Below are 8,830 nucleotides of genomic sequence, written 5' to 3'. Positions count from 1 at the left end.
AACTAAGTTCAGAAACATCATTTTCGTTCGAACTTCCGTTGTTATCACTTTGAACATTTCTCTTTTTATTTAGGAATATATTTTCAACGAATATCACATTCTGAGATTCTATGGTTGTTCCCACATGAATATCAGGAATGTCTGACTTGTAAATTATGAAATGATATACACTACTGTTATGGGCATATCCGACAAATACCGCATCGAACGTTTTAGGTCTAATCTTTTCTTGCTTTGGTTTAGGTACTTCAACCTTTGCCAAGCACCTCTACACTTTCAGGTATTTGTATGATAGCTCGCGGCCTTTTCATAGTTCGTATGATGTTTTATCACTTTTCTTGTGAGAAATTTTATTAAGAATGTAATTTGCCGATAATATAACTTCTCCCCATAAGTTTTGGGGTAAGCCTGAATTTATCAACAAGACATTCATCATCTCCTTTACCATCCAATTTTTATGTTCGACAACATCATTCGATTGAGATGAGTAAAACGTCATTATCTGATGGATAATGCTAGATTCTGAACAAAATTCATCAAACGGTGCACCATATTCTCCACCTCTATCGTTACAAATTATTTTAATTCGTTTATCAAGTTGATTTTCAATTTCTATTTTATAGATTCTGAACGCCTCTAAGGCTTCATCTTTACTTCTTAAAAGAAAAACATAACAGAACTTCATACAGACATCGATAAAAGTAATAAAATACTTTTTACCTTCTCTAGTTTGCACAAATTTTAAGTCACATGGATCACTATATATTAACTCTAGAGGAGTAGTTGACCTTTCCACCGAATGAAAAGATAGTCTCGTCATTTGAGCTTCCACGCACAGTTCACATTTATGCATTTCATCAACATTGACATTTGGTAATAAATTTAATTTTATGAGATGTTTCAGAGTATTGTTATGCACATGTCCGAGTCGATCATGCCATAGATTGAAACACTCAACAACATAGCTGGAAGCTTTTATTTTATTACCATCAAAATTTCAGAGTACAGTCATTACAATCATTTTGAACAAACTTTATTCTAAATACCCCTTTCCTACAAAGACACCATTCTTCGTAAGTACAAAGTTGTTTGACTGGAACACTAGTCTAAAACCGGCCTTAACAAGTACCGATCCAGAAACTAGGTTCTTCTTGATGTCAAGAACATGGAGCACATCAATGAGTGTTAGCTCCTTCCTAGACGTCATTTTCAGAACAACTTTTCTAAGTCCAACCATCGGAGATGTCGTGGAATTGCCCATATAGAGTTTTCTTCCACTTATCAGAATATACTTATAGAACATCGCCTATCTGAATAGATATGACATATTGCTCCAGTATCAATCCACCACTGCTTCAGATTATCCTCGACTGTATTGGATTCAAACACGACTACAGTGAGATTCAGCTCCTCAAAAGAGGTTGCGACATGGTTCGCAGCATCCTTCGGTCCCTTGATTGGTTTCTTCGAGCGTCTATAGTCCTTGAACATGTGTCCTGACTTTTCACAATTGTAGCACGAGCCCTTGAATTTCTTGCCTTGAGCCTTCTTTTTGAACTGCTTCAGCTTCTTGGCATTTGGCTCAACTAGGTTGGACATCTCATCGACAGTCCATTTTATTCTTCTGGAGTCAGATAACTTTTGATTATCCTCCTCTATTTGTAGCCTCAGGATCAGGTCTTCAAGCCTCATCTCCTTTTGCTTATGCTTGAGGTAATTTGACGGAGGGAGTTTCTCGATTATCGAGCTACTTTGAACAACTCGTTCAGCTTCATGCCTTCGGCGTCCAGATCATGCAGTATTAATTGCATGTCTTGGACTTGAGATGTCACATTTTTGGAATCCACCATCTTGAAATTCAAAAATCTACCGACGATGAATTTTTTCAATCCGACATTTTTAATTTTGTATTTCTTTTCAAGTAATTCCCACAGAGATTTTTACGTCTCCATCGAACTATACATGTTATACAACATGTTGTCCAATGCGTCGAGAACATAGTTGTGGTACAGAAAATCTCTGTGCGACCACGTATCGCAAGCAGTCTTGCTACCTTCCGTAGTGGCTAGCGGTTCTTCACGTAAAAATCGTATGAGGTTTAGCGTTGTCAAATAGAACAACATCTTCTACTGCCATCATTTGAAGTCGGCTCTGTTGAACTTTTCTGGCTTCTCTCCATGCGGTATTGTTGTCGGCGGAATGGTGGTCAGAACGACAGTGGAAACGTTGTTGGTTGTAGCCATATCAAGTTGTAGAATATCGTTTACGATTGTTGTTGTTGTTTCTGGTAGATTTCGGAGAGGATGCAAACTGATATGGATCGTCGAGGCTAGTGTTCAACACTATCTCTGTAAATGATATTACTCCGCTATAGGTGCTTACGGATAGTAGCAATTCATTCCCAAGATACAACGACGACGTCTCGGAATAGTAGCACTTCAAATTTTGAGACCAGCAAATCTTCTCGTAGACTTTTTGGACTCCGAATGCACAAGATGAGATAATGCTTAAGGGATGAGTAGAATCGATGAGTTCGATGATCTTTTCAGCATCTGGATGGATCTATTTATACAAAGGAAAGAGGTAGAATATCCTTTGATGAATGGTTGTGACCTTTGGGTAGGATCGATCTGGGTCGTTTAATCTGGAGGGTTGTAGTAATCCTTCACATAGCCCTCTTAATCTCATCCATCAGATCTGGAGAGCTGTGACCCTCATATTTCCCTTTTGTCATCAGTCGTCAGATCTAGATCCAAAGATCCATTCAATATGATGCTTTAGATCAAGCACCATCACCAGCGGTCAGATCATGACTGTTCGCAATCCAACGCTCAACACTCCAAATCACATCACATGCGATCCATCACACCTCTTTGATCAACGATTGTCATCCGTTCACCCAATCAGCAGTCTAGTCATCTCTCTCTGCTCACGCGGATGCCACAAAGGCACTGCCACATCATATGTGAGTTTGACACGTCACCCAAGTGTCATGCTCCTCGCGACGACGCATACGTACAAAGTGCAAAGTGCGCCAACAAAGCGCCCATTGCGCGCGTAGCGGGCCACGGGCTCACAGGTGCGAGCACCTGCTCGCCCGAGAGAAGAGAGTACATGAGCTTTTTGTGTTAACTCCATTTACACAGCAACATTAATAAGGAAGGGAAGTCCATCGAAATTTTTCGATGTGAGACTATTCCCCATGCACTTCCTTATATAACATTAATTAACAATTAATGTTATTCTGGACTGACTTTAAATAATTAATTTCTCATTCACTCTTAATCGATTTTGAGCAAATTAATAGTCTAAATCTATCTACGCGAAATGTAGATTTTGATTTTGAAGTCAATTATGACTTTCATCAATTAATGACATTCTAATTTTTGCACAAAATCGTATTGATCCGTTAATGCCCCAATATCCAATTACATCCATTTGGTTATTCTTTTCAAAATTGAATTTCATTTGTAATCACATTAACACATCTCCTAAACGCCATGTTGAGTTACATTATGCTCAAAGAATTAAAGTTGCGCATATGGTAGCTATTGATGAATGTGATACTGGTAGAGGATGTAATCAAATTGGAAATTTACTACTACCTAGAAAGACTCACTGGAGTTTTAATTTGGACTCAATTTGTAGCATGATTGATATGTATAGTTTTGTGATTATCGTGTTAGTTGATTATGATGAATTCTTTTGATTTTATATTCATATTTGTAGGCAGTTATGAAACTGCCCATGCTGCCCACGATGCACTTCGTGGTGCATGCGTGGACAAAGCATAAAAGGGGGATATGCCCCTTGGCTGGTGCGGTTTTTTTTTTTATCGCTGACGTCCAGAGCGAAGCAAAGGAAAAAAAAGAGGTTGCCGGAGAAGAGGAGAACACCAAATCGTGGATTTGGTTTGTGGACTTTGAGGAGCTTTCCGACTGCCGTGATTGTTCCTCCGACGGCGAGCAATTTCATCTGTGAGAAGGCACGCTACAACAGGTATATTCCTACATTGGTATCAGAGCATAATGTTAGAATAGTTACCTATTGTTCAACCGTCGCAAGCGGCAGCGCACAGGCGCTGTACGGGGGTTTTTTTCCCTCTCTGTTCCGCGCTTTCAATCTGTGTGACATTGTGACGCCGACAAGGCAGATCGGAAAACATCTGATCTGTTTGAGGTTCTGACGCGGAAGGTTTGGCGACGGCGGGGCTGGCGCCAGCAAGAGGCGACGCCGGAGGGGTGAGGCGGTAGTGTGCTTAGTGCATAGAGAAAAAAAAAAGAACCGCGGCGGTGGAGTTACCTGTTATTCCCGATATTCGCCGAGAACAGAGAAAAGGACTCTCTGTTCGGTGCGAGAACAACGCTATTCTCATGGGAACAGTGCTGTCCTCGACCGGTGAAGCATGTCGGAGTGGTTCCCGTAATACCGGCAAGGCTGGCAAGGATAGGTTGGCTGGCGTCGACGACAAGCTAGGCCTTGGCATCATCTTCGGGATGGCTGAGGGAGTTTTTGTCTTCGGCACAGAAAGGGAACAGGCCGAGCAGCCAGCAAGGCTGGCGTCGGCAGCGAGACTGGGCGTCGACGAGGCTGGCATGGGCTGCCGGCAGGGCAAGCGCTACTGTAAGTTTTGACTCTACTTGTCTCTATTTTCCCTCAATTTTCTCTTCTTCTTCGTCCCTCCTTTGGCGCCAAATACCATCTCTCCAATCCATCTTGTTTCCTCCTCTACTCTATCCTCCATTCTGAACCCATGGTCGTTGATGATGCATTGATCCCCTGGTATGAGATCCAACGATCTTCGTATACCTCAGGAGATGACTCACAACTGAGAGAGTAGTATGTGTTATTGCAGTTTGCCTCTAAGATTTCGATGTTTGATAATACACCAAGTTTTAATCAGTTTAACCAAGCGTTGATCTAAACAAAACTAAGTATTTAGATATGAGTGAAGTCTAGTTGAGTTTAAAATTGACCAAATGACTAACAAGGAAAGTCCTAATTGACAATTAGGCAAAGGAAAAAGTCATAGCTAGAGGCTAAGCGAGACAAGTCCTAATTGAAGGTTAGGCATGGAAGTCTTAGCGAGATCAAAAAAACTCGACAGGAAAGTCTAAGCGGGTTAGTGGACTGGATGTCTAGCAAGTCAATGAGTCAAACAGGACCGAACATCAAAGAAAAGTCTTGGGGTTGAGTGATCGAGATTCAACAGAAGTCTAAGTAGGTCAAGGGTGATCAGATGTTTGACAGATGAGAAGTCTACTGAGTGACTGATCCTAACTGGAGGTTAGACAAAGGTAAGTCTAAGAAGGTCAAGGGTAACCTGATGTTGGCAAAAGGAAATCCTAGGCGAGTGATCCTTAGGTGAAGAAGCCCAGTAGGTTAGACCTATAATGTAAGACTTAGGTAAGCCTAGTAGGTCAGACAGACTATAGTTAAGGCTCCAATGGGAGAGATTGGGCGACAATCGTAGTCTCATCTCACTAAGGAGAGGAGAAGAAAAATCTCAGCATGCCCAAATGGAATTAAATCTCATCTTCTTATACAAGCTCATACTACAGGGATCATTCTTTAATTAGGCATGTAATCCGTTAGCAACTCATCAATGTTAATGAATCAGATTATAAGGCTCTAAGGTACTACATATATAATTCACATCCGATAACTTAAACTCTCTTTTAATACACAATGTATTAGATCACTCGATAAAGTTTATGTTTTAATGACATGTATGATATTAATTAACATGTTGCCCACCAAATGAAGACTTAATCACATCTGTTGTGGAGATTAGTAGTTGCTGGCTTTCGTTTGTACTGCAGGACCACATGGCACTTGCATCTTCTAAATCTTTAGGCTTGGCTTCCCCCTTTTTTTTTTGATTTCTTGTGAGATGTTAACAACTATTGATGATTCAAATGATTCATGTTGGAACAGTAATGATTGCTTCAGAACTTTCTATTTGAGGTTGAAGAAAGCATTGTTATTGACTTGGTATCAAAGTCAGGTAGTGAAATTGTAATTCATCTCATGAATAGTTTTGGTGAATTTTTAATTATAGAATTAATCCTAAACAAAATTTAGGGTTTAATTTTGATTTGGTTAATAATAATTCATGTTTGAAGTTGGTTTTCGTAACCAATAAGATCAGAAGGGATATAGAGGATTTATTTTATGAATAGATTGCCATAAAATCAACTTTTTAGTGAACAGAACTTAATATCCAATTGAAAGTTAGTGGAATAATGGAAGGAATCATTGAGCAATTCTATTTGTTCAAGGCACAAGTTGGCATATGAGTATAGTCCATGGATATGAATACATGAACACTAAATTGAGTATGCATAATCAATAATCCACATTGGACTAGAAGGGAAATTTGAATGGCACAAAGATTATTAGTATTTGGGTCGAATGACCAAGTTGGATGTTCTACTACAATTGTGCCAATTCAGACAGCTTCAACATGGCAAATTGGGTTTTTAGTTGGTAGCCTTTTAGAGGCCACTATTGGACTTTTGGTGGGCTGCTTTTTAAAGGTTTGCAACCTATTTAATGGACTTTATTGGGTCACTTCTCAAGTCCAAATACCTGTGTTGCTCCATTGTTGTGGCTCGTCAACAAATGCTTAAGCAACATGAGTAGCTATATAAGGATGTGATAATGAACAAAAATGAACATATTTTATGAGGCGATCAAGGACTACTATAATAGTAATTTATCTTTGTAATGTTGGCAACCCATTTATGAAATCCATATTTGATCGAGTGTGGGAAGGGGTTGAAGAAGGTCTGATTTTGCTATATTTTCTCCTTTATTTTTTGACATACATCACAATAAAATTTTTGGTGTCTTTTTTCATTCCTTTTTAATAGAAAACCCTTAAAATTTGTGTATACATGTGCAGAAGACCCGAATGCCTAACAATTGATAAAGAATAAAATTCCTCTAATATTATTCCCTTTTCTTTTGAGTTTGTTGGAAGGAAGATTCTATTTTTATATAGTAAAATTTCTCCATCCCAAGAATAGTGGAGTTCTAATGATGAGTTTTGTAGTATGCTTTTAATGAGAGCTTGAGTGGTTGAATTTTCCTTTAGCACTCTTTGTATGTTGTCCAAGTTCTTATAAGTTACTAAAGATATAATAGCAAACTCCATTTGATTAGGAAGATGAGATAAAACATCTATATTCTCCATTCATTTCTTGTAAATGATTTCATAAATCATATCTCAAGAGTCTCTTTATCCATTTCTATTGATCCATGTTAAAGATACATTGATCTAGGAGGAACTTAAGGCTCTTATGGTCAATTCATATTTGAAAATGTCGGCCAAGAAGATAGGGTCTCTATTTTGTAACAATATGTATGTTAGTTAACATATCTTTGTTATAAATAAACATCTACTTAAGTAGAGGAGATAGTTTCTTGCTAGTAAAAACTAATTGTACTTCTTTCATAAGAACTACTCCAATTCAAATTTCGAATGCATTGACTTCAATAACAATGGTTTATTGAAATTAGGTAGTGCAAGAACTGTGTTATCATCATAATCTCTTTTAATTTATGATTCTTTTTTGCTTCAGGACACCATCTAAATGCGTCTTTTTTTCCAGTTGTTAGTGGATTTTTTAATAAAAATTTACAACAATAACTTATGAGATCCAAAAAAATCACATAGTGCCTTGATATTCTTTAGAGTAGGTCACTCCATAACTTGTACTTTTGAGGGATTAATAGGTACTTCCTCTCGACTAACAATATGATCAAGGTATTCCGGTTTAGTTGTCCCAAAGTTGCACTTACATCTTTTCACAAAGTGAATGCTCATGTAGAAGAGTAAGTATCTTATAGAGGTGATGCAAATGATTTTCAAATGATGAACCATAAACAAGAATGCCATCAAAGAAAATCAACACAAACTTATGAAGGTAAGGCATGAAGAAATTGTTCATCAAACTTTAGAAGGTAAAAGGTGTGTTAGTTAAGTCAAATGACATGACTAAAAATTCATAAAAACCATCATGAGTCCAGAAACCTATTTTTGGAATATCTGACTGATAGGTTCTTATCTGATGGTAGTCTGAGTGAAGATCCAACTCTGAGAAAATAAGGCACCTCTTAATTCTTGGGAAGTATGTGATGTATCGCTAGATTCCTTTTTGATGAAGAATTGCATGAAAAAAATGAAGCAATCTTTCTTTAATAATCACTCTATTTGATGACTACTAATTGATGTGATAGTATCTTGTCTCTTGCCATTGATGCAAACTTTTTTTCCTTGATCTTGGAAGCGCATTGTTAGGTAAGAAAATTCTAACATTAACACACTTTCCTAGACTTGTAAGTGATCTTCCATCTACCACCTTGACATCAATTGTAGATGTTTGCTCTACTTTTTGTTAGTCTTCTCAAAGTTGAGTCTAAAAAAGTACTAGTGTTTCCTAAGTCTATAAATATGTTATTTTTTAATGAATCTTTTTTACTTTCATCGTTTGCGAAGTTTGTAGCCCTTTTAAGGCATGGCCTGATATTTCCAAAGAGTCATCTTGAATTTTGTTTGAATTTTCTTGTGTTTCACCTTCAATGAAATCTCTTCATTTGTTCTTTGCTAGTTTATAGTGTTGAGGAATGAGATATGTTTTCATGAATTATTTATTTGTCTTTCCTCGTTGATCTTTTCCTCTTTAGTCGTACAAAGGATAAATACTTTCATAGTATGGGGTTGATTCATTTTTATTTCTTGTAGTATGTCAGGGTGAAGTCCCTCAATAAAAGTGCCTAATAAATATTTTTCTAATCAATCATGAGTTTGATTGGAGAGTCACAC

Source organism: Curcuma longa, chromosome 15 (assembly GCF_044706935.1).
Source record: "Curcuma longa cultivar G26 ecotype Majalengka, Jawa Barat chromosome 15, ITB_CL_G26_1.1, whole genome shotgun sequence".
In the NCBI taxonomy this organism is placed as follows: Eukaryota; Viridiplantae; Streptophyta; class Magnoliopsida; order Zingiberales; family Zingiberaceae; genus Curcuma; species Curcuma longa.
The sequence above is the reverse complement of the archived record's forward strand: the minus strand, read 5'-3'. Positions refer to the sequence as shown.